General features: G+C 44.7%; 1 protein-coding gene across 14 annotated transcripts in view; it reads left to right on the forward strand.

The window, feature by feature from the left end:
- The window catches only part of DMD (dystrophin), a 7,596,173-nt gene that overhangs the window by 2,367,935 nt on the left and 5,201,138 nt on the right, over positions 1-27,100 (forward strand). The gene's annotated exons all lie outside the window — the stretch shown is intronic.

Raw genomic sequence — 27,100 nt, forward strand, 5'->3', positions numbered from 1 at the left:
CTTAAGAACCGGCTCAGGAAGAGGGCCTAGAACTTCCAGCCAATGTTGGGAGCCCCATAATGATGAAACACTTCCTAAAACAAGTTCCTAGGCCTTTAACACCCATGCCCTGGGTACCACCGGTACCGTACACTAGGGAGTTATAAGGGAGTTAAAGTCCTTGCCAATTGGGGTTGCAAATTCACATGTATCAGATGAGGGAGAGAGCACAGGCACTGTGGGTTAAAGTCCTTGCCAATTGGGGTTGCCAATTCACTTGTATCAGATGAAGGAGAGAGCACAGGCACTGGGGGTTAAAGTCCTTGCCAATTGGGGTTGCCAATTCACATGTATCAGATGAGGGAGAGAGCACAGGCACTGGGGCCCGGTAAGTATTCTCCAGTGCGCTCTCAGAGTCATAACCATCAGCATTGGAGCAAAAAATGGGGAGGGGCACACAAAAAGGGCACTTTCATATATGGCCACCCTCAGACGAAAGGTGATGAGCAACAAGCCTATTCCCTGGTAGTTCTCATCATCTAATTGGAAAAGCCTGGGAAGGCCATCTGGATTTCCATGGTCAGTCCATATTCTGTGTTCCACTGAAAGGTCCATAATCTGTAGGGAAATGAGCAACCTTAACAATTTGGGGTTCTCTCCTCTCATCTGCATCAGTCATCTGAGAGGTCTATGGTCTGATTGAACCTTGAAGTGAGTCCTAAACAAGTATGATCTCAGCCTCCTAAGGGACTAAACCACAGCAAAGACTTCGATCTCAATGGCACCCCAAACGCTGCTCTTTAGGAAGGAGTCACCTGCTGATATAGGCAACTGGTTGACCCTGCCCTCATCATTTGTTTGTGACAACACTGCCCCAATTCTATGTTCAAAAGCATCTGTTTGAACATTAAACTCCTGTACATAGTCTGGTGCTTTCAGGACAGGTGCTGAGCACATAGCGTCCTTCCGGGTTTCAAATGCCATTTGGCATCCTGTGGTCTAGATGGCCTTTTCAGGCTGGATTTTTTAGGTAGGTTAGTGAGTGGGGCCACAATAGTCCCATACCCTGTCACAAACCTCCTGCAGTACCCAGTCAAGTCCAGGAAATCCCTGACTTGGGTCTGGGTTTTGGGAGTCTCCCAATCCAGAATTGTGTGGATCTTAGGTTGGAATAGTTGAACTCTGCCTCCACATCAAGGTGGCCCAAGTACACAACAGAACTCTATACTATCTGGTACTTAGTGGCCTTGATAGTTTGGCCTGCTGCTGTAGGGCATGTAAACCTTCCCTCAAGTGGGCCAGCTGATCCTCCAAGGTGGAACTAAAGACAGCTATAGCATCTAGAGAGGCTCCACTAAAGATGTCCAGGACTGAAAGAACTTGATTCACCAATCTTTGGAAAGCGGCATGTGCATTTGTCAGACCAAAAGGCATCACTTTAAATTGAAAGTGACCTTCTGGGGTTGAAAATGATGACCTCTCCTTTGCTCCCTGTGTGAGTCCTGTCTGCCAGCACTGTTGCTGGAATATGAATTTACCTTAAAAGAAATTAAAGACAAGAGGCGTTTGGCAAAACAGGAACAGTTGGGTTAAATAAACGCTTCGGATGGGGAATATCCCCAGAAACAGAGGCAGAGCTTTCCTGGCCCCAAGATGGCTGCTTAGGGAGAGAGCTCAGAGCATGCCATGAACAATATCCTTCAGGAATCCTTAATTACACCTACAGTCTGCCAATAACTAGATGCGCCCCGGTTGCATTGTGAAGTCAGAGCCTAATTTTGAAAGTGATTGACTCGCTGGAAGTCTACAGCGCATCTTCGCCATCATTTTGGGCAGAGCCAAGGCTGGATCTACACTGGGCAGGACGCGGCCGGGCCGACATTGCAGAGTCGAGCTGAGACAACCTCTAGGGTTGCAAGACTGTAAGCGTCGCCCACTATGTGGAGTGTGGTGAGTCGGTGGTGTGCAGAGAGAGGATCGATTGGGCCCGAGCAAAAGAGGCGCTCACCTCATTACTGAGTAGAGCGGACAGAGGCACTGGGGGATAGTATGATGCCCTGTAGCTGCTGGCCTGGACACAGTCCTACGGATTTTGGAGCGGCTGGACTGCAGGTCTGGCCTGGCCCCAAGCATTTATTGCAAAAGCTCTGGTGCGGCCTTGTCCTGCCTGTTAAGGCTACGGAATAGCGATACGTTTTTACCTGTGATTTCTGATAAGGCTGTGTGCCGCCGGGTCCCTCTACGCCCGAAGACTGAATTACTGGGGATGCAGGCCTAGCGGGACTGCTAGGCCAGACACTTGAACTATAAGAGAGAGTAGTGGACTAGTGAGGCAACGTGTATAAGCGCAGCAGACTAGAGTATCTAACTGGCTTGAAGTGCGGAGTGATGCGATACGACACAGGGCAGAAGTTGGAACACTCGTGAGTGTGCCGCTGTGGAGGGCCGGTAAAGCAAATAAGTGTAGAGCCCTAAAGAGTGGTCATTTGCTGACGTGACGCCAGTGATAACCCCTAAACAGATATAGAGCCTGCTCGAACACTGAGGTGCATATACAGTACCCAGCGTCATGACCGTGAGTTGCTGCTCGGACTTAGACAGAGGATGAAGCAGATCCTAAGGTCCTCAGAATCACAATCGGAAAGCGAGATAAAACACAATCTAAACTGCAATTTGAACAAAGCAAGTCAGTCAGGAATAGAGAAGAGGATGCCAAGACAGAAGAACGGGGTGCCTCGGGCCCGGATCTAGGAGAGGACCTTCGTAAAACTTTGGAACAATGCAATAGAGCCTCTCAACGATTGACAGGAAAATAGACTCGCTCTCTTACCGCATGGACCGCTTGACGGAGAGATTAGATAAACATGCAGAAAGAATCAACATGGTGGAGCACAGAGTCTCAGAGGTTGAGGATCAAGAAGTGGAAACTGGGACTGATCGTAAACAGATGAGGAAGCTTCTAGATACTTTACATCTCAAGACAGAAGATTTGGAGGCACACTCTAGGTGTAACAACTTGCGTATAGTTGGATTGCCAGAGTCCACTCCATCTGGTAATGTGGAGTTATTTGTGAAGACATAACTCACTAATCTACTGGGTCAGGACACCTTCTCTGAAATTTTTGTTGCGGAGTGGGCGTACCCCTCCCTTGCCCCAAAGCCTCCGCCCGGGGCCCCTCTCCAGCCCCGGCCCCAGCCTCCGCAGCCCCGTATATCGCTGCTGAAGTACACTGGGCCTTGTAGATTTGCAAGAGTTCACCGGGCGGCTTCCTTCCCAGTCTCTTTGCAAAAGTAGCCAGGGCACTGGTTGATCTACTAAAACCCAGTTTTTTCTGCTCAATTGCTTGAGTCCATGTGTCGTCATGACTGAGAAGGACGCCGAGATACGAGAAAGTAGTAGTAGTTGCTAGCTTCCTACAATCCAAATACATGTCCCGACCCATAATGCTCCGGGTGCCAGTAGCACAGTTCATTATAAAAGTTTTGGAAAGATTAATCTTTAAGCCCAAATAAAGCATAAAAGTATTAAAACTGGTCAGGACCCTTTGTAACCCATTGCCTGAACGTGCCATTAAAATGGCATCGGCAGCGTAAAGGAGAGCCGGTAAAGGTCTCCCACCTACCTGAGGAAAATCGTGCCTCGGCCAGACCATTAATGTATAAATTAAAAAGAAAGGGGGACAGGACTCAGCCCTGCCTGACCCCTCTTCTAACAGGAAATCCTGCTGTATACTGACCAACCACCCCGTATCTTACGCTTGCTGAAGCTCCCTCATAAAAACGGTGCAGGAAGGCAATAATATTAGGATCCACACCAAGATCGGCAAGAATCCCCCATAGCCTTGCATGGATTACAGAGTCAAAGGCTGCAGTCAAATCAACGAAGACTAAGTATATTCTCCCTTTTTTGTCTCTTGTGTATTTCCCGACAATCATAGACAGGTTTAGACTCTGTTCCAGGGTTCCCAGGCCCTCCCGAAACCTATACTGGAGATCAGATAGAACATTATTTTCTATTGCCCAGTCCTGTAATCGATGCAGGATCACTCGGCCTGCCACCTTCACCATGGAGTCAAGAAGGGAAATTGGTCTATAACAACCATGGTCTTGGCGGTTTCCCTTCTTGAATATTGGGACAATGATGGAATCTGTCCAAGTCTTCGGGAAGGAGGTGCAGTCACTGGCATTGACCAGCTGAGTTAATAATGGGGCCAAGAGTGGGACACATGACTTAAACAAGTCAAGCGGTACGCCATCGGGGCCGGGAGCCTTACCCCCCTTGCTACGAGCAAGAGCCAGTGCCATTTCATCCAACGTTACAAGGAGGTTGCCATTATGTACGCAGAGAGGACCCTGAGATGGGAGCTCATCGGTGTCCGGGCCATTATATAGTGCAGAAAAGTGGGTTATCCGATCTTATTCTGGGATTGCAATCTCAATTGAAGGTCCGCCACCCCCACACAAAGGCGGGATCCTTAAGATCTTCCAAAAGACCGCAGAGTCCTTGTTTTGAGCAGCGGCATGTAACGACTCCCAGGCTTTCTCCCTCAGTGACCTCTTTCTGGCAGCAATTATCCTCCTATAAGAAGCTCTAGCCCTCCTTATCCCCTCCTGAGATATAGGTTGCCTATGGAGCTCTGCCTTCAGGCTGGAATATGCCTTGGTGCATACACTATCGAACCAGCCAGTGGTTTTCGGCCCAGTACGGCATTGAGCAGTCAATAACTTCCTAACCTCTTTAGTTATCTCAAGAAAAGATCAGATTAGGTCATCTGCAGTAGAAAGCTCATTTAAGCAGATGTCAAACGCAGTTTTACATGATACAATAAGCTGCTTAGTCAGTACCTAAGGGTCGACTTTGGACCAGCGAAGAGCATACCCATTCGTTTTGCTCAGCTCTAAGGAACCCAACACCTGGTTCACACAGTTCTTTCAACCAATATTTTTAGCTTGTAGTTGTAGCTTAAGACAAAGTGGATAGTGGTCACTTAACACAATGGTCCCTATCATAAAGGACAACAAACTCAGGGCAAGGGTGTGTGAAACCAGTATAAAATCAATAATGTAGACAAAACTTCTACCAATAAAAGTCGCGGACATAATCACAGGGATGGGGACAAGTTCATTTGCAAATCCCAAATCATAACGAGACATTAAGTCATTGAGATGAACCCCAGCCTAAGTGTGAGAAAAATGACAGTTGAGTACCCCCTCTTGCGTATCAGTGCCACAAATTTTCGGGTTAGCAGATTTACACAGTGCACAATTAAAATCCCCCAGCAGGATAATCACAGTGTCCATGGAGCTCGAATTACAAATAACATCCAAGGCCTCGCCAATCCTAAAAAGCTCCATCCCCAACTCTCCTGCAGGTACATTATTGTAAAAATGTACCACTAGCATTCTCTTAGGAGGTTTTACGTACAGTTGAATGATCTGATAGTAGCAATTCCCTGTGGAAAAAACAATTCTATCCACCGTTAACATATTAGATATATACATACATAAGCCTCCCTTGGGCCTTCCTACCAGGCCTTTCACTGCCGGGGTATTGAAGGTCAAATAACCAGAGATATGGACTGGCTCCAGCTCCCATGTTTCTTGTAGGCATAATATGTCGATATTATCTATAAACTCAACCCATACAGGATTTGAAATCTTTGCAGGATCAAAATGATTGATGGAGTAAGGGCTGCTGCTCTCGTGGAGTAGCACCTGTTCGAACATGCTGCCCGTGGTCTGTCAGCGGTAAACAGTGATATGGACATATTCCAGTAATTAGGGTGGAATAACAGACTCTATGCTGTATAAACCTAAGATATAGTTTTGGTGTGCATGAGGAGCACTAAATAGATTGAATGCAATATGTTTTAACATTTAAATGTTTATTGAATGTAGCAAAGCCTCAATATCAAAGCTTAGAATTGTCTTTTTACTGTTGATACAAAACTGGTTGCAGTATTCTAAGTATGTAAGTTGATGATGTGGTTATGGAAAGGTTTGGAATTAAAGTACCAATGGCATGTGTCACAGGACTCTACAGGGCAGCCGGGCACCCTCTGCTCCAATGTGTAATACACGATTTAATGGAAAGTTAAATGGGGTTGTTCAGCGGGGGTGTCAAGGGAGGGCACCAAAAAAACATGCTGTAGTTTGGGGGCATGCCGTGGGTGGGGGTGGTGGGAAATTAGGATGTGCAAACATGTAAAAAAAAAAGTGGCCTAAGGAGTTTGTCTAAGATAATGAGAGTTAAACAGCAAAAAGCAGTAAGGAAGAGTACCTATGAAGAGTGGAAACGGGGATTGTAGGACAGTTAGTGACACACAAGGGACAAAGCCAAGCAGGGACAGGGAGCAAAGTAGAGATAAGCGAGAGACAAAGCTATTTTTTTTAACGTGGAACATCAGAGGGTTGAATGATACACATAAAATATGGAAAGTGGTATCATACTTGCATAGGCATCAAATTGACGTTGCAATATTCCATGAGATCCATCTTGCACCACACTCGGGGCTGCTCATGCTGGAATATTTTAGCAGCAGGATTTACATTTTACACACGTGGGATATTAATATGGGTTAGGCAGGGTTCAGATATTAAATTACAAACATTAGATATGGACCCGGGAGGCAGATATGTGAAAGCTCACTGTCGAAAGGATGACTTCTGCGTCAGACTGGTGGGGATATACGGACCTAACTACAAAGACCCAAAGTTCTTCCAGACACTGCATAACAAACTTCTGAAGTACGCAGCTATGCCCACACTCTGGGGAAGGGATTTTGACTGTGTGCAGACTCCTGAGACAGACAGGTCGAGGGGCCCAGTTCAGCAGCGCTCAGAAGCGGCTAAGGCAATGGAGGCAATTGTGGATACAGATGATTTGCTGGATGTTTGGCGACATTTCTACCCACAGTGGAGGGAGTACACTCACTAGTCATCTGCTTATGATTTACATACGCGCATTTGATTACTGGTACGTTTCTCGGGAGTTGGTTCCACACATAACAGAGTGCACACACTTGGCCAGGACATTTTCAGATCATGCCCCCGTTAGGTTACAGATAGTTCTAGACAAGTTAACGCCTAGAGCCCAGATGTGGCGTTTCCCACTTAACCCACTGTTGGATGCAGTGTTCAGGGAGGAGCTTTAAACAGGAAATAGAACATTACTTTAACACAAATATTGGCAGTGTTCCTAAGATGGCTACCATCTGGGTGGCATTTAAGGTCTACATCCGTGGTGCGGTCATATCTAAGCATGCAGGAGTGCTTCGCTCTATTAGGGGTAGATTACAAACATTGGAAGGTGAGATAGCTGAGTTGGAGAAGGTTGCGTCGAGGGCATCTAACCCGGAAGTGCTGGGCCTCATTAGAAGAAAGAAAGATGACTATAACAAAGAAGCCCTAGCTGAGGTGAATCACTTAGGTAAATATGCAACTGCCAGGGTCTACGGGGAGGGCGAACGTCTCAGTGCCACGCTTGCTGCACTGACCCGTCCAGCAAAAGACTCAAATGAAGTCATTGAAATAATAGATGGACAGGGAACTCTGACCCACGGGGTGGGAAAAATAGCGGACAGGTTCAGAGAATACTATGCAGAACTCTACACTTCCCAGCCCATGAGCACAGAGGAAACTGCCAACGTATATCTAGAGTACATTAAAATGAGCTGGCTGACTGATACTCATGGGGAGAGACTGCCGCCCCCCCTTGCTTCTAACGGAGATTATTGCAGAGATTTTAAAAAATGCCCAGTCAATAAGTCCCTGGATCGGATGGGCTCTCAATAGCCGTTTATAAGGCATTTCAGGACCAGCTGATAACCGCACCTGGCGAACAATGTTCGTCATACAGACCACTGTCGTCGTTAAATACTTATACGAAAATATATGCTAAGGTGTTAGCAAATAGACTCGCTCACCTACTGCCCATAGTGGTTGCATGTGAACAATAGGGTTTCGTCCCGGGACATCGCTAACTAGTAATTTGCACACGATTTTCTCCACAATACACAGTCTCGACCCAGAGATTAGTGCAGCAGCTGTATTTTTAGATGCCGAAAAGGCTTTTGACTCGGTGGAGTGGGTGTTCCTGACGGCAGTACTCAAGCGCATTGGGGCAGGCGAGGTGTTTATTCAACTTATCAAGGTACTATATTCTGACCCTACTTCACAAGTGCATGTGAACGTACTGTTTACACCCTCCATAAACATCACCAGAGGTACCAGGCAAGGATGCCCACTTTCCCCCCTATTGTATGCTCTTGTAGCCGAACCACTGACTTGTGCCCTACGGGAATACCGCAGCTACCGTGGATTAAGGTTCCCACACTACACACTGATCATTTCCACGTATGTGGATGAGACATTGCTATATGTGCACACTTCCAAATGTAATTTAACTTCTACTTTACAGGAGGTGGAGCAGTTTGGTTCACACTCTGGCCTTAGAATCAATTGGAGCAAGTCGTTAGCATACCCTTTGACTCCAACTACCACCCCATACCAGGCAGATTATCTATTAAGGTGGACTACAGATCCAATACGATATTTAGGTGAACAGATTTGTGCAGAAGTTGTTTGGGAGAACTATGGCTGCGCTATTAGAAGCTGCCGGACTCAATTGTAAAGTGGATCAGGCTGCTGCTGTCGTCGTTAGGGCGTATAGCACCTATGAAGATGATTGTGCTACCAAGAATGCTATTTTATTTCGTTAATATTCCAATCCCTTTACCAAAGAATTTTTTTCGCACATTGTGCACCCTAATGATCAGGCTCGCCTGGGCTGGTAAGCAGCGCAAGTGCAATGGGAGACACTGATAAACACATATGAAGAGGGGAGGCTAAATGCACCAAACTTCAAAATATACTATAGAGCAGCACAACAGATCCATGCCTTGCGCTGGATTCATGGACCGCACGATGCCCCATACTTATACATAGAACGGGAAGAAGTGTGCCCATTGACATTGCCACAATACCTAATGGCAGTAGCGAGCAGGAAATATCATGTCATAGATCCTGTAGGAACTTCGAGATTTCAGTTTCACACAACGGAATAAATGCAGAAGTCAGACTTATTGTACTCCCCAAAACCACCTATAGAATGGTGTGAGGGGCTAAAGAACCAGTGGGATAAGGCATTTAGTAAGGTGGTGCATAAATTAAAAATAAAAACCATGGGTGACTACTTTGTAGAAGGGGCGGTTAAGACATGGGACCAGTGCAAGCCACAATGGAAGCGGTTACGCTGTTGGAGAAATACCAATTTTACAGGGCGAGGCATGTACTCCATGAAATACCGGGGGACAGTATGCAGGAACCTCAGGAATATAGGGTGCTAACATATCTATTGCTGACACGCTCTCCACAGAGGGCAATATCAATGCTATATCAACTCGATAGGATGGGTAAGAACCAGGCACATGAGAAGACTTTACAGGAATGGCGTACCGAGTAGGGGGTAGACATAACGGAGGAACAATCGAAGTACTGCTGTGCTAGTACCAAAAAGGTATCGGAGAGTAGTAGACACCGCCTAGTACATTCTAAATTCCTACAGAGAGTATACTACACACCAATTAGGCTACATAAATACTGGCTAAGAGAAGACGACTATTGTGAAAGGTGTGGTGCGGAAGGGGCACATTTTCCTCACCTGGCATGGGAAGGCCCAGCAATACATAAATATTGGAATGAGGTGATAGATGCATTGCAGGATATGGTGGAGACCCAAATACCCAAGACGCCACTAGTGATACTTCTAGGGTATGTTAAGTTATTACCTAAAAGCACTAGGAAGTTGGTAGCAGTGGGTATTTTGTTAGCTAAAAGAAGGCTGGCCATGAGATGGATACGAGGGCCAATTCCCACATTTGCCAGGTGGTGCACTGATTTATCCTATTGCAATACTCAATCTGATAATTATAACTCACTCATTCCTATATGAAGTAGGGCCGAAATTTTCTGGGGACCATATCAAGCGCACCTTACCCGTAGAGCTGCCGCAAATGAGGTCACTGCCAGTCAGGGCAACACTGGAGCTGAATAGACGTGGCAGTAATTACACACAGTGGGAAAACAGAGTGTTTCAGAAGAGACTGAAGCGTCGCAACAGATTGCGAATTGTGAATGCTTGGTGAGGCAAAGACGGGAGGATAGCTACGGCAGAAAGGAAGGTATGCAATAGTGGGGGCTGTCCAGAAGTAACGTGACTAAACTTGTATCAATGTTTCTCACTCAAACAACAATTGTAACAACAAATGTAATGAAAAATGTTAAAGAATACTGTCTGCTGTATAATTAATAGAATGTAATAACGAAGGCTACTATAATGATCAATGTGTTTATTAAAAAATGAAAAGAAAAAAGAACAAAAATATCCACAGAAACAGGTCTGAAGACTGTCTCAACATACATTCATTCCGAGTGCCATTATATACAGACTTTAGAGTATCATAAAGCAATTTAGATCTTCTTTTTAGAGAAAGGAATGCAAGCCTATTCATGTGGTGCAAATCATGCCACTAGATAATGAATACAGGTGGGTCTCGAACTTGCATGGACACAGTGGGTGAAGTGCCCAGAAGTCTGGCGTAGGGAGCGCGTGATCGCTGCGTGTTCTGTGTGTGCTGTGCTCTAATTGCCTGAGTGTTTCTAACTTCATGTGGCATCTAAATTTATGGTGTTTTGGGACCAAGTGCACACCTCCGGCCATATGTGCTTTTCTTTTTTTGCGGCCAATCTCCTGAGACCATACTTCTGTTGCTGACTATCAGTGGGACTAATCTGGGTTTTTCCTGTTTGCATGTTTTTCTGGCTGGTTACATGCCACCCCACCTGTGATATGTTAATCAGTAGCCTCAGACCTAGGTTGGAGGGCCTGCCATATGTTTTACTCTGGGTTGATGGTGAGGTCATATCGGGAGATTTCTACGGCAGTGACTTGATATATTTTTTGAGTATACATGTATCGTTGCGTAGATTGACATCAATAGTAACAGTACCCTGATGTTAAATCAAAACAACTAAAGAATTTGGCTACACCCAGCTTGACATTGAGATCATACGCTCTTGGAATGGGATGTGCATCCATTTTAGTGACTGCTTTTAAACCCCTGTAATCCACACAGAACCTCATCTCTGGTTTACCACCTTTTCAGTAAGGTTTGGGGACCAGTATAATTGCACTAGCCCAGGAACTATAAGTGGGTTCAATCACCCCTAGTTCTAACATCTTGCTAACCTTAGCTGTGATGCAGACTTTTACTTGATCAGACAGTCTGTATGTTTTATTTTTATCAAGGGGGCTGTCACCAGTGTCCACATCAAGGGTTCACCATTTTGTTTGACAGGGAGTCAAAGAAAAGAGCTCTGCATACTGTCCAGGGATTTGCCTGCAGTCGTATTACTGTTGCACAGTAGGAGAGTCTGATAAAACAACACACTCTACTGAACCATCTTGTTGGATATTTGACAGTAGTTCAGGATGCAGGTCACTTTTATCCCCCTATTATCCATCAGCCCAGACCCTTTCAGCTGCAGGGTCCTCCACAGGCACCAGGGCATCTCTCTCAGAAGCACACTCCCCCTGGTCCTTTGGCCTCTTTGAAGCTGCCTTAGAAGTCGTTTTGCCCTTTCTCTTGCTTTGGGTGCATTGGTCCTCTATTTCAGGATCCAATTTCCCATGACTCCCTGATTTGCTGCGTGTGGTAACACACACCTTCCCAGGCAAACCCAGAATTTCTACATGACCCTTTCTTTTCAACGTCTGCCCAAGTAGAAGTCTCTAGATAATTTCCCAGCGAATACTTCGCTGGGATGGCAGGGGACACAACCACCTTATTTGTGCCAGTAACCCTTCCCCATTCTAAGCTCACCAAGGTTGTTAGATGGTGCTTAGTCGCATTGTCAGCATTGGTAACCTGTTGACTAAAACCAGGTATCATTTGGTCTGGGTAAACCAGTCTAGCAGCCACCACAATGACACTGGCACCTGTATACACAAACACGGAGCCCTTAGAACTATCCAAGGGAGTGAACTCGAGGAAACGGGGTCTTCAGGGTGAGCTGGCCCCAAACCTATCAAATACACACACTGTAGAAGCTACCCTGAAGTAATGGTCACTTACATAATGTAACCGTGTCCCTACAAGCACTAAATAGATTGAGTGCTGGGCATCTAAAAAAAATTTAAGGACTGTCCTCACACACAACCAGGAGTCATGCTTCATCATAGGCAGTGCTCGCCTGCTCTAAAAACCTGGTTTGATAGAGAGCGGGCCTACACCTGAAGACAGGGAGGGGGCCCATGCAGAAAGTGATTTAAAAACCAATGGATTACCCCACACTACATTTAATCATAGGGTATTACTTGGTATTAAAAGCTGGAATGTGGGAATTAGGGAAACCATTACACCATCACCACTTTAATCGCCCACATGTTTCTGCCGTTGGCTCGAGTGAGTCCCCGGCATTCATCAGGACGAGACTCTGACTCCTAACTTCCCAGATTGGTTTCAGGTATTGCCAGTACATTTGGGCGACCTATGTCAACCTCTAACTTAAAACATTGTGCCTAACCCTTTACTTGGAAGTTGGGTTCTTTTTTAAATTAAAAAAAACCTTTAAACTTTTTCCCAACTTTCTATGTATTTTGTTTTAATAATGTAATGGGGATTTACACAGGACCCTAAAATTCCAATCTAAATAATCGAAAACATTTTGAAAAAATATGTTTTGAGTCTAAAGTCAATAGGGAATTTCTCATCCAAAAATCACCTATGACCAAGTGGTACTGCTAAACACAAATTTGGGATCCCACTGCAAGCACCAATGTAGGAAGGTGGAGTATTATGTGGTGATGCTGGGTAGACTTCACCATGCAATGCTTTTACAATACCTGAAAGATAGTCCATGGATTCGCAATAATAAATCCCTAGCTCATTCTTGGTAGAGTGGCAAAGAGCACTCAGTCTTTACTAGAGGAGCATGTGTTAAGCACTTCAAGGTATCAACATGACAAAAAGTAATTGACATGACTAGAAAAAAAAATTACACCAATTTATAAAACTAAAGCAGATTTTTATATAAATTTAGACACCAAAACCTAGTCAATTGGATAAGTCTAACTGGAGTTATGGATTTTAGAAGTAAAAAACATAAAATCAATGCAAAACGTAATCCCTACGGTCAATAGGAAAAAGCACTGGTGACAATTGGTCACTTGCAGGTAGAGTTGCATGGGAGCCAAGGACAGTAAAGGTGATGAGGGTCCCTAGCCCAAACCGTGACAGTCAGTTTAATTTTACCTGGGTCAAGAAGCCCTTGCGCAAAGTTGTCCTGGCTGTCCTTGGTGTTGAAGTGGGAGCCACAGCGGAGCTGATTTTACCACTTACACAGTGTTGGTTAGGAAACTGGTGCAAAAAAATGGTAACTAAGCCACTGCTGACATTGGATGAAGGTTTTGTGGTGTTTCCTCGAGGTGCCTCATCGAGTAAAGGTGGTGGTTGCTGGACTGGCCACCAACAAGCCTTGGCAGCAGTAAGGTCAGCAGAAAGTTATTTTGATGTCGAGAAGTCTGGGGGAAAACGGTAGCTACTTGAAATTTTTTGGAGGTTAAGACTACATTTCTCACAATGCTCTGGACCATCTACTTTTGGGCAAACCATCGGAGGGCTAGATGGACAGCGATTCTTTGGTTCCGGCGCATTGTTTTTACCTTCGGTGTGCAAGAGGCTAGTGCCACTAGTCCAGGGGAGTCTGAAGTTGCCTTTGGCTCTCAAAGGGGTCCCCCTGCCTGGGGGAACTGGTATTTGGTTCAGGACGATTTACAGTTGTGCAGTTTAAGGAAGGTTGCCAGAGGTGCATAGTATCACGCCTTTGGTTTGTGCAGGTCCAGTTGTGGCAGTCTCAGGTCTCTTCTTGTGTCCTCATCTCAGCTACTCTGCAACCACCTGCATGTATGTCAAGAATTAAGTTTGGTCCAGGTGAATTGGAATGACGGGCAGAGAGCATTAGGCCTTTCCTCTCTCCCCAGAGCTTAACTAGTAAGAAACCAATGTTGGATTAAAAAACACATAAAGTATCTGAGCAGTGGGGTCAACACACGTGGTATAATGAATTACATTACTATACCATGTGCACAAAATATTGGTAAATGCACATTCAAATTTTTTCAATATACCATCAGCACATTTTAAACTTAAGAAAAAGTTGAAATGTGGATTCAGATGACAGCTGTAGTAGTAATATAAAATCTGTCCAGGAAATAAAGTAAAAAGAATACGAGAGGGCTACAGGCATGCAATTCAACAAACTCAGATAACACGTGGCTATTCTAATTTTTCAACAGGTCTCTAAAACATGCTTTAAAAGTGAACAAGAGGAATGTGATATAACAAAGATGAAAATAACACATGGTCTGCGTTTCATTCACATATGTGATCAGCAGTATAACCTTTTCGAAAAAGGGGTGTGTTACTTGTCAGTGCCATTTCCTTCTGAAAACAATGACACTGGGATGATATTGTTTTATCCTTCAAGATAATGAATGCTGCATGCTGTAGGAGTAGCAGACATTGATTCGGTGACACAAGTTGTGGCTGACGTGTATAAGCATGAAAATCTTGCTGTCACTCTTGTGACTTTTCATTCTTTCATAGAAATTTGTACTTGGGTTTCTTTTGGCAGAGTTGCTTTCCTGGGGTGCCGGTTTCGTTGAAAGATAACCGAGAGAAAAAGGAATAAAAGAAGAGTGATACAAGGGGGAAACGTCTTTAGATTGGAGTGCCCAGCCCAGGGGGACATTTCTCTACCGCCTGTGGTGATTGTAAAGAACTTAAAGATTTTCTTCAATGATTCTTGTCTTTTTACCCTCTGGTAAATGTAACAGTAAAGGCCCTGATTTACCATTAGTATGCCTTATTCAAAAATTGCCCTCTTCAGGAATTAGCGAGTGCAGTAATTCCTCATGCACAATATTCAGTACAAGTGGTTCAACATAAGGTCATAAGAATTATACTTGCCAACACAAATTTGATTTTGTGACACAAATGCACTTGCATTTGAAAATGGCTTTGTGCTAGTAGACCGCGTGCATTTATGTATGATTTTGCTGCCGTGGAAACTGGTACAAACTTCATTCCCAGGTTAACTGTCGAAAATGTGTGCACGCCTCTGCCATGCTCTATCGGAGTGCCCGAATTAGTGCCTTCAAAGTATTTAAAGTCCGAACTGGAAGCCTCAATTAGGAGTTTACATTATCTCCACAATCATGTATGAGACATCTCTTGTCTGCTAAAGTTGAAAAACTCATTAAAGAAATATCTGAAGGGCTGTAAAGGAATGTTGTACAGTTTGACTGGCAATGAGACAATAGGCAATTAAACAGCAGACCTTCTGTACTATTTGGCCAGTGGACAGGAAAATAGAAAAAACTTTACCTGGAGTAACAGCTATTTAAACAGCCACAAGGAAAATAGTGAATATGTTGTCCTATGTATCTGGACACAAGTAGCAGAGATGAGGTAGTACTTAGCCAGTAGACAGGCAAATGACAAACCTTCACTTTTACCCTGGCTGCTGCCTACATAGCAACAAATCTGTATCCTCCAGTTACTCGATATTTAGAGTGAAAGATATTTCTGCTGTTTGCCTTGGCTTTGGACTAATTGTACTGTATCTCTGCTATTTAGTTGATCACCAGATAGTGAATTTCTCAGATGTTTTCACAGTCACCAGGCGAATAATGCAGAATATCTTTGTCTGGTCATCTGCTACTGGCTAATAATAAGTCACTACCATGTATCTGTTCACCAGCTAAACAATATAGATTCTATGTTATAACTTGGCCACGAGAAAAATTATGATGTTTATCTTCTGTATGCTCAGCTGCTGGACAGCTAGTACCTAGCTTCTGCTGTATACCTGGCTGCTGGCTAATAATACAGAATCTCTGTTAAGCACCTGACTGCTACTTATTTGGTGTGGCAACTCTGCTCTTTACGTGCCTTCTAATGTGCCAAAGTCCACTTGCTAAGGCAACTCTAAGAAACTCTAGTTCAGCACTATTAAAATAAGCCATACAAGTGCATAAAATACATAAAACGTCATACAATGAAAACAGCAAAAGCGGGGCCAGTGAGTCATTGCTGCTGATTGTAAGCAATTACGAGTGACTATTTCATTGTAGATTGTGCATGTTTGTTTGACCATCTACATTATTACGGCCAAACAGACATGCACAATTCAACCTCTTCAACCCGGCTGTCATAAACAGCAAGGTTGCAGAGCAGGCACAGGCCTTCCGTGTTCTTCGGAGCGCTGAATCAGCCTGCTCCAGCCAATCCAGACACTTCTCTCATGCAGCTGCATGACGTCAGTGTTTGGATTGGATAAGGAGCTTCGTGACCTCATGCTGGAGGAGTCGGGAGCCAGCAGGAGATCACCGGTAACAGGATGTGCTGCAGGCTGGAAAGGTAAGTGAAATGCTTTTTTCATTTTAAAATGTAAATGTAAATGTTATATTGTTTAATTTTATCTATGTCGACCCACCATTTTCATGGGTCACCAATGGCCACTGGTCATAACATTACTTCCATGAAATAAGACCGGCTACTCATCCAGCAGTTGGGAAAATGGCAGTGATTCTGTGCTACTCATCTAGGTGTCAGACTTCCAACGGAAATTCTGTGCTACTTAGCTAACAGTCAAACATTAGTTCTCCCAGTCCAACTTTTTGTTGATTTAAGGGCCTCAAACCACTCTGCCAGTTCGATGATCATCTCGGCCCTTCTCAACACTTCTCTGCCAGGCCCAAAATCAATATTACCCTTTTTACTCAGTCACTGAAACATCCTAATTTTAGACACCAGAAATGCTCTTACATAACGCAAAATGATGCCTCCACATTTGGCTACAATCCAAGGGTTTTGACTGAATATTGGCCAGATGAAATGTAGGGGTGGGTCCCCCAGGCCCTGAGCCGCTGGGGCTTCAGGTGCCTGGGGTAATCACCTGCTTAAAGTCTCCATTAATTGGTCTTCCCTCTAGTCATATTAATTTTCCTTCTCTTCCTGGTCTTCCTTGGCTTGGCATTCCTCCCTCCCATTTTCCAAAGAGCAATTCATACTCGTTGTCCTCCATTTGACACTCTTACCAACCCTTTCAACTGAAGTCAGTCAGGTCTGACATCAAAAGAGCGGAGATTGGGACCTCTTTATTTCCTGTCACAGCCCTGTGCACCGTGAAGCAGAATATGGAGCGGTACCAGAGAGAGGCTTGCTTTGGAGACACATTTTCACTTTTAGAAAAAGAGTAATGTGAACAACTGCTTTGAAGAGTTCCTGAGCCAGCAGGGAGGCATCTCTTTACCAGCAGATAGTTGGCTCTAAGGCGCCATCAGACACAATTTGTTATTAGTCAACCTTCCCTGCGCCCAAGCCCATTTTGAGGGAAGCCATCAAAAGAGAGCACTTGCAGGGACCAATTATAACACCTGTTTTGTTTTCTTTGCCAAGGCTCCGCTATGGTCTGCGTATAGCATTATCTCAGGGCACTCTGCCAGCCCATCACTGAATATGACCTCTACTACCCCGTGCCCTCAAGAGTTCAGCCAACCCTATCTGCCAGTACTGCAACTCATCAGCTGCCCCTTTAATCCATGTTCCTGTTTTAATGCCCTCAGTGCAACTCTTCTTGTCCTTGCCCTCACAGTCCAGCTGTTTTCCCTGGAGGGTTTTGCTGGCCTTCCTGTCCCCTATTAGTTTGCCTTCATACCCATTTTCCACTGAGCTCGCTCAGTCAGCACTTACTAGGTAGACAGGAACTTGAATACTGTGACATACACCTCCTGTCTAAAACTAGTCCTATCACTTGCTCATTCAGAGCTGAAGATTTGTGGTCAATCTGAAAAGTAAATGCATCTGCAAGGCAGCAGGTCCTCTACTTTTACTGCCTTTGGATGATATTCTGTGCACACAACATCATTTGACCCCAAAAAGGCCCTCAAGACCTGTATAAAGACCCTCTGTTACTCTTCTGGGAGTCTGCAAGGGCCCCCAACATCACCCATCTGTCCCACCAAGCCTCACTGCCACCTGTCCGGAAATCTCAACCTACCTTCATACTCCTTCTAGTATCTGCTAAAGACCGCTAAGCATCCCACTTTCACCTCTTCCTATCCACTTGCTTCCAAGCTGCGCGTTTTTACTCGTCTGCCTCCTTTCTTATCTTTAGGCCTGCTTTCTATTTGTCTGCCCATAGGTCACTGAGTCTGCCCACTTTCTTCTCAGCCTTTCAGATTCCCAGCTCTGGCCAATATCCCCCAGTCTCCTCATTCTGAATGTAGTCTGCCTACATTCCCCACACCCTGCCCATTATTCTCCATTATGCTCTTCTCTTTCTGAGTCCATCTACTTTCCTCAGTCAACCTATTCTCCCTGTGGGCCTGTCACTTTCCCCGGTCTAATCTCTTAATGTTCCCCTTGAGTCTTCCACTTTTTCTCTCAGCCCGCCTGCTTGCCTCAAGTCTGCCCATTTTCCTCTCAGGCCTCTCAGTTTTTGCACATCCTACATATTCTTCCATATTTTGCTATCTTTTCTGAGCCTGCCTTCATTCCTCCTAATCTGCCTGCTGTGTCCCAGTACTTCTCTACTTTTTCCCTGGACTGAATGCTCTATTCAACAGTATCTCCACAGTATCTCTACTCACTGGGCCAGTCCCTTTTCTCTTGCTCCTATGTCTCTGCTCTTCCAGACTGTCCATTTCCCCTCCCAGTTTCTCTGCTTACCTCCAGATTCCATAGTCTACTAGAAAACCTATCAGCTCCCCCTCAATGTCCTTGCTCTCCCTCAAACTCTTCATTCTACATGTCAGTTTCTTCCTTCATTTCTCTATTCTCCACTAGACTGTCCACTCTGTTTCTGTCTTGCAACTCTGTCCATCTCCCTGCACTTCATTTCAGACAGTATAATATCCCTCCTAGTCTCTGTTCTCTCCCTACTCCTAATCTGTCTCCTTCCACTCCGAGTCTCTCCACTCTCTCAATTGCTCTGCTCTCCCTCCCAATGTGTCTGCTGTTCCTCATAATTAGTTGACTGTACCTCTGAGTCAGTTCATTCTCCCATTATCTTCTTCACTCTTCCCCAGTCACACTTTTCTACAAGCCAGCTCCCCAAGACAGTCCATTCTCCTTCTTAGTCTCACCAATACATCCCTGCTCTAACTTGCAGAATGTCCATTCTCCCTTCAAGTCTCTCTACACTCCAAATGTCTTTTGTTGGACCTGGCCATCTCCACTAGGCCACCTCCAAACCGACTGCATTTACCGTCCTTTTTTTTGCTGATTTCATTTTGTTGCCCTTAGAACTCTGTGCACTTTATCACTATTAACCAGTGCTAAAGTGATAGTGCCCTCTCCTTAAAACATAGTAGAATTGGCTTACACTGAATTGGCTTGTTTAATTTACTTGTAAGTCCCTAGTAAAGTGGTACTACATGTGTCCAGGGTCGGTAAATTAAATGCTACTGCCTTCTTAAATGTTATAAGCTGTTACTTGCAAATGGGAACAGGTAAACAATTCATATTTGGTGTCTTTGGAATTGCAATGAAAATCCTCTGTCATGGTTACGCCAGATTTTTTATTACAATTTTTAAAATGCCACTTTTAGCCATTTAGTGCCTGCAGCCTGTCTCTGGGTCACATAACTTGGTGTAGTTGGCAGTTGGGTTTAGTGTATTCCTCCTACACAGGCACACACAATAGAGCACTTAGTTGTGCCTGGATGGGCCAGCACTGGCAAGATGGGAGGGCAGAGCTATGCACAGACCTACTTACACTTGAATAGGCTGTGTTCTGCCTACACATGAAGGGCTGTCTACCCCATGTAGTTAGTTTGGTGCCAGGGCAGGGGAGGCAGGAAACCTGTGCACTTCACAGGGAAACCTCAAGAAGCTTCTCCCACTTCAAAGGTGGCACCTGGTATATATATTGGACCACAGAAACCAACTCTTTAATAGACTTCTAGACATGTGGCGATTGTGGCAGGAAGAAAGACTGCTGTTCTACTGAGTGGACTGCCAATCTGCTGGACTGCTGCCCTGCTGGACGATTGCCTTGATGGACTGCTGCCTTGCTGCGTTGATGCCCTGCTGCCCTCCTGCCTGAGTCAGAGGGATTGGACCTGCACCTGAACCCAGAACCTCCAGAGGGACTCCAAGGGCTACTCTGCTGACTCCTGTTTGGAGCCCAGGGACATAACAGGTTCCCAACCACCAGACCCAGATGAAGCAAGCCCCTGCTCCCAAGTGAGGGCCCTCCGGTCCTGGACCCTTAATGTGGCCTCAGGGGAACTGAATTGAGGTTTGGGGGATTTTCGCAACTGCAAACGGACAAGTTGTCACCAAAACATTGTCGCTTGCACAACCTGCCAATGCGAAGTTCCGTCAACCCAACTCTTCACGCTACAGCATCGACCGCATGTGGAAAGCAGCACTGCAAAGATCCGGGCCAACCGTTCTTGACCACAATGGGGTCAGCACGCTACAGAGATGATGTCTACAATGCTTGGCATGCTCTTCTTGCTATGTTGACGAACACTGTGATGCTTTCCTGCTTCTCTTGGCCCCTCCACAGCGAAATTGACATTTATTGGCACTGAAATGAGAAGGTAACTTTTAAGCTGTACTAACCTCCTCTCTGTATCAGGCACACGCTCCATCGTGGTCGGCCTGAACTTGTGGCTTTCTCCCGGTCACGCAATACCAGATGACTGTGATTGACACTTTGGGCTTTTTGGCGCTAATTTCACCTAAACCTTTAAACTTGTATATCTCTGGGTCTACTGATTGGATTATTATAATTGTGGTCTTGTTGTCTTTATTAAAATGTATTTACTCTATTTATCTAAATTGGTGTGGGATTCTTCTTGTGTTGTGCTTTCACTTTATTACTATTTGAGGTGCTGCATAAATACTTTATGCATTGCTCCTGAGTTTAACCTGACTGCTATTGTTCCAAACTACCAGAGGGTTGAGCACAAGTTAATTTTGGGTTTGCTTGTGTTTCACCCTGACAAGAATTGTAGTCGCTGCTCGAGTATGGTTTCACCCCTTTAAACAGCAATCTGATTTTCTACAGGAAAGTGCAAATTGAGCGCTTTTAATATCTCCTTAAACAACTGAGGAGAACGAGAATTTCTTTTGTTGTTCCATTTGTTAAATTACTGCACACAAGGTTCATCCAGTGATTGATTCATTTGCAGATATTGATCGGAATTACATGTTGCTTCCTCCTCCTTATACTGTATTATTTGCTTCACTTTGATGGGAGTTGAACAATTTAATAATTTAATTTGGACCATGGTAACCTAACCTGGCGTACTTGTGAAAGTGATCGATATGCGCCCCCCTTAACAGGACATTGCTGACTGGGCGACCATCTCCAGACCCTCTTGCACTGATGGATGCAACCATGTCGTCGGCAAGGCAGAAAAAAGATCGCTTTCTGCAACAACATGTTGACTAAGTCCACTAGGGGGCCTTCAGGAGATAGGAAGTCCACAGCTAGCACAGACCACCTCTCATAGACTGATGATACAGAGGGGCCGGTGACCCGGTGTTTCCTGGAGACCTTATTCGCATTGGTACGAGATGACATACAAGTGTTAAAAAAAGACCTTCCATCTGATTTGTGTGAGGTTCGCCATGACCTGGAGATGGGAGACAGGGTCTCTGCTCTGGAGGCACAGGAGTCTGGGTGAGCTGAAGAAGTCGAGAGGCTGCAGGAAGAAGTCTCATTAGACTCTATGCTGATGATGTCATCTTATCAATCACTGATCCAATGTCCTTGCTTCCCGCACTGGTCACAGAGCTCCAGACCTTCAGGGAAATAAAGTGATTGAAGTAAATGTGCAGAAATCCCATATTCCGAACCTCTCAGTCACTCCCCCTGACAAAACTATCCTACGCTCTGTTTACCTTAGACTGGGCAATGGATTTCATAACCTATTTGGGTATCAAGCTAGCATGGACATTCCCTAAGACATGGGCTGCCAACTATACAACGCTTATCTCTCAAATATGCAAAGATCTCGCCACATGGTGTTGTCTCCTTACCTCTTGGATGGGGTAAGATAGCGGCGGTCAAAATGACCATCCTACTACGTATCGTTACCTGGTGCAGACCCTCACACAATGCCGTTCTCCAGCTCTAATTGTAAATCAACAAATTCCTGTGGGATAGCAAGAAACCCCGACTTCATAAACATTTACTTTACTTCTCAAAGCGAGATGGTGGTCTAGCAGTTCCTATACCACTCCACTACTGCCAAGCCACTCAACCTAGAATTCTGGTAGAGTGAAACCACCGGCTCTCTAAAAAACATTGGTCCTTTATGGATCAAGCAGTCGCTGGTTTCAACATATGGAGGGAAGTCTGTCTGCCCCATAAACCGAGAGCCTGGCGCCTCTACTTTTTGTCAGTGATGAGCTCCACACTCAAAGTATGGGACTCTGTAGCGCTCAGGGCAGGCCTTACGACCTTCCCTTCCCCCCATGACCCAGATTTTCGTTAACCCATATTTTACCCCACGCATGGAACCAGAAATGTTCAGGAGATGGCAAGAAGAGGATTGCAAGGGAGTGAGCTATATTTTCCATACTCAATATCTCATTCCCTCTGACCAGCTTAAAGCTGATTATTCTTATTTTTATTTTATTTATTTTTAGAGTTTTCTATAGCGCGAACAAGACCCAGAGTAGGTTATCAGAGCGCTTTACAAAACAAAGCAGAGTAAGTATAAAACAATTTGCAAAAACAGAGCAGAGGAAGTATCAAATCATTTTTAACAAGGTTCGGCAGGTAGCAGAAATGACAATAGAGATGATTTGTTCGGAGCAGTAGGAACAAGTTAGAGTACGAGTAAGTCATAGGCGAAGGTGTCATTAAGGGGAGTGTAGAAACAAGTTTGAAGTAGTAGACTGGTTCAGTGCCTCGCAAGTCTGTGAAATAGCTGGTGTGATAGTAGGGCCCCATATGGTGAGGCATGTGCGGAATTAAGGGAGGAATTTGCTAATCAGGAATGATTTTGCTTCCCTTGTGAATAGTGGTGTAGAAGAGATTTTTCTGATGCACGGAGGTAGCGAGTTCCATATTCTTGGTGCCGCTTTGGAGAATGCTCTGTAAGAAGTTTTTTTCTTGATGAGGCAAGAGGGTTTTAGGAATAGATTGTTGGAGCTCCTAGAGTGTCTGTTTCCTCCAGGAAAAAGTACGTTTCTGGGGTAGGTCCTGGGGATATTGTGGTGTAGAGCTTTATGAGTGATGCAAGCCATCTTTAGGTGGATTCTAACTTTGTAGGGTAGCCAGTTGAGCGCATTCAGGTGTGGCTATATTTGGTCAAATTTCCTAGATCCTGTTAGGAGTCTTACTGCTGTGTTGAGACAGGCTTTTAAAGGGGCTGTTGAGATTTTGGGTAGCCCGAAAGTGTAGTACATCCGTACTCCAACCTTGAGCTGACTAAAACCTCAACTGCAGTTTTGAAATCAGGGTTCTTGATGAATGGTTTCATTTTTCTGAGATAGCTGAGGTGAAAGCAGGCATTTTTAGCCAACAGGTAGATGTGTGTTTGCATGTCAAGGTTCTTATCCAGTGTAATTAGAAGCGATTTGGTGGAGTCCACCAGAATCGGTGTGCAATTTATAACCGTGATCATCTTGGTCCATTCCTTTATCTCCAGAGAGTTTTTAGTTTCAGGGAGATTAAAAGAAATTCTGTTTTTGCGAGTTTAGCTTGAGGAAGTTGGTCGTTAACCAGTGGACGGTCTTTTCGAGAGCATGATTCATCATCTTTATCTCTTCAATAGAAGTGATCTTGATGTAAAGTTGAGTGTCGTCCGCGTACATTTTGTAGGAGATATTTGCCTGCTGTAATAGTTTGGTTAGTGGGTCGACTTAACGGTTGAATAGCACAGGGGATATGCTTGAGCCTTGTGGTACTCCTAGTAGATTGGGTGAAGGGGGAGAAAGATTTGTATTCACCTTGAACGATTGCGTTCTGTTTTCCAGAAAGGATTTGAAACCATTGAAGGATTGTGCCAGATAAACCCTTCCTCTTTTCCACTCTTCCAGTGTCGAAGGCTGATGAGAAGTCGAGCAGTACTAGTAGGCAGGCTTCATTACAGTCAAGAGCGAGGAGGGCGTCATCTACTATATGCAGGATCACTGTTTCTGTGCTATGCCCCGGGTCTTAAACCCGATTGGCAGTCGTTCAGTAGTTTGAAATCCGTGATGTGTTGGTTCAGTTGTTGCTGAATACATTTTTCCAGGACCTTGGCTAGCATGGGAATGTTGGTTCTAGGTCGGACGTTATAACGGTAAAAGGTGTTTGCTGTCATTTGTTTTAGGATAGGTGTGACTTGACCAATTTTTAGGCAATCCGGGATGTGACCTTGTGCTAGCGAGGCATTGATGATTTTGGTCCAGAGTGGGGAGAGGATATGATAGATGTGGGGTAGGCATTTTGAGGGGACAGGGTCAGTGAAGTGGTTATTGGGTTTGATACTTGCTAAGGTTTTGTTGATGTCACTGAGATCGTAAAGTTTGAAGCTAGACCAATGAGAGTTATTTTTGGAAAAAGGTAGATCAAGTTGTTTAGCATTTTCAGCTTGTGTGTTCTTTAGGGTAGCTGAGTTAATTGCTGCCGTCCTTAGCTCGAGTTGGAGGGAGTTGGTTTTTGCTGTGAAGAATGAAGAAAAATCTTCACTACTGAGCTGTGTTTTCGAAGTCAAGATTGCGGTTTTAGCCAATTTGATAGATTGTTGTTTTAGCATTTCAAAGAGTTTCTTCGGTCTATTTTTGGCATTGTCTAGTTCTGATCTGAAGAAGTCTTTTTTTGATTGTAGAATACTTTTGTTATAGGAGTTTCTAGATTTCCTAAGTAGTTTGAGTTGAAGGGGGAGGAATGTTGTCTCCATTTCCGTTCAGTTAATCTTAGTCTCTCTTCATTCAGGGCTCCGTTGAACCATGGGTTTTTGTCTTTGTCTGGTATTCTTTTGAGTTATGGTGGGGCTACTTGGTCAAAGACTTTGGTCATCCTTGAGTTGTAGTGAGCAGTGAGGTCATTGACGTCTGACATCTTATTGGGAGGAGTGAGAGCTTTCTCACTGTGGGAAGCTAGGTTGTTCCAGGTGAGGTTTTTCGTGTCACTTATCCAGTGTTTAGGCTTGACTTGCTGCGAGTAAGTTTTCTTTCTAGCGGAGGCAATTCGGAAAGTAATTATGTGATGGTCTGACCAATCACAAGGGGTGATCGAGATAGATTCAATAATTTTTACTTGAGAGATGATCCAGTCAAGTGTAGCATCTTTGGAGTGAGTGGGCTTTGAGATGGCTTGGATCAGGAAATGGTCTGTTAGGAAGATTTTGATAGCGTTGACCTGCTTGTCTAGGGGGTCTTCCCAATGGAGATTGAAGTCGCCAAGGAATATGTCATTGGAACGAGGGGTTGAGTTAGTTGTAATGATTTCCATAAGTTGGTCTGTGAATACTGCGTTTTTACCTGGGGGATGGTAGAGTATATGTAGTTTGTGTTAGTGATTATCTGAGGATTTTAAGGAAATCCTAGGTATTCACAAGAATCCAGGGGTTCGGAGTGAAACTTCGAGTTAGTGATGTTGGATCGATGTATGCAGGTGATGCTTCCGCCCTTTTTGTGAGGTCTGTCTAGTCTTATGATGTTGTAGTTTAGGGGGACTAGAAGGTCTAGATATGGCGAAGATGATTCTGTGAGGCAAGATTCCGTGAGGATGTTTATGTCCATTTTCAGGTTTAGAATGAGGTCAGCGATGTCAGAGGCGTTTTCTAGGGCTGAGCAACAGTTTAGTAGGAGGCAGGAGATCTGGTTTGAGACATTCTCTAAAGAAGGCTCATGATTTTCGGAGGTAGGGGTTATTGTTTGAAGGTTATTCGGGTTTATCATTCTGTGAGTCGGTTAAAAATTATTCCTTAGCAGACTCTGACCGCAAGCAATATCTACAATTGCTACACTGGGTGACGAGATCGGAGAACAGGCAGGGAACAGGGCGACCTTTGATCCCTTTTGAGAAGTGGATACTTCTTAAAACTAATAAGTGCCTTATAACTAAACTACATGCGATTCTGGACAAGGAGTTTTTCCTGACTAAATCCAAAGGCCATCAAAAGTGGAGCTGGGGAAAGCCCTTACTTCCAAGGAGTGGGAGGATATCTTTTATAGGGTACACCATACGGCCAGTGCTTGAAATGGTAAAATAGTAGTGCAGGTACTCTGTAGCAGAGTACCTGCTTGTTTCTGAGAAGTGCCGGTACTCCAATTAAAATTATAGCATTTCCTTTGAGAAGTGCCGGTACTCTCCTTCTCAATATAAAAAAGTGCCGGTACTCCGTACCGGACAGTACCAGCCCATTTAAAGCACTGCTCACGGCACATAATATGGCCAGCACAGAGACTGCTTATGAAATTCTCTTACTGGTATTAAACCCCAACAAGACTCCAAGAATGGAATGCAGGGCATTCGAAAGAATGCTGGCAGGGATACATGGACAATGGGACACTACTCCACCTTCTATTGCACTGTCCGAAACTCACCCGTTACTGGGATCAAATACTGGATGATATTGACTCTGCCTTTAACAATTTACTTGTGAGGTTCCTAGCCTGCACTATCTTTGGACTCCCGAACCCCTTGCCTTATCTGCTACTCTCTAAATGGTTGAGGTACCTCACCCTAGCTTTGGAGGTGCCCTAACAGGTGATTCTATCAATCTGGGACACTGATAAGACTCCTGGCCACACCCCTGGCTACACAAATTCTATTTTATTCTGAGAATGGAAAAACTGTCCTTGTCGGTGGATTCGAGCCGCACCTCTTATCCTGACATGTGGGCACCCTTCATTCAAATTCTTTCCTCTGAATTCCGAGAACTGACATGCCCAACCTAACTGCTCCTGCTCTATTTGATCCCCAACGGTATTCCCAAGGACAGGTAGGCACCATTTAGTATCCTACCACACTCCCTTCCCACACCATTCCATATCGTGATGCCAACATTACTGACCATTTAGCCACAGTACTTAACGAG

The sequence above is a fragment of the Triturus cristatus genome, chromosome 8 (genome assembly GCF_964204655.1).
Source record: "Triturus cristatus chromosome 8, aTriCri1.1, whole genome shotgun sequence".
NCBI lineage: Eukaryota > Metazoa > Chordata > Amphibia > Caudata > Salamandridae > Triturus > Triturus cristatus.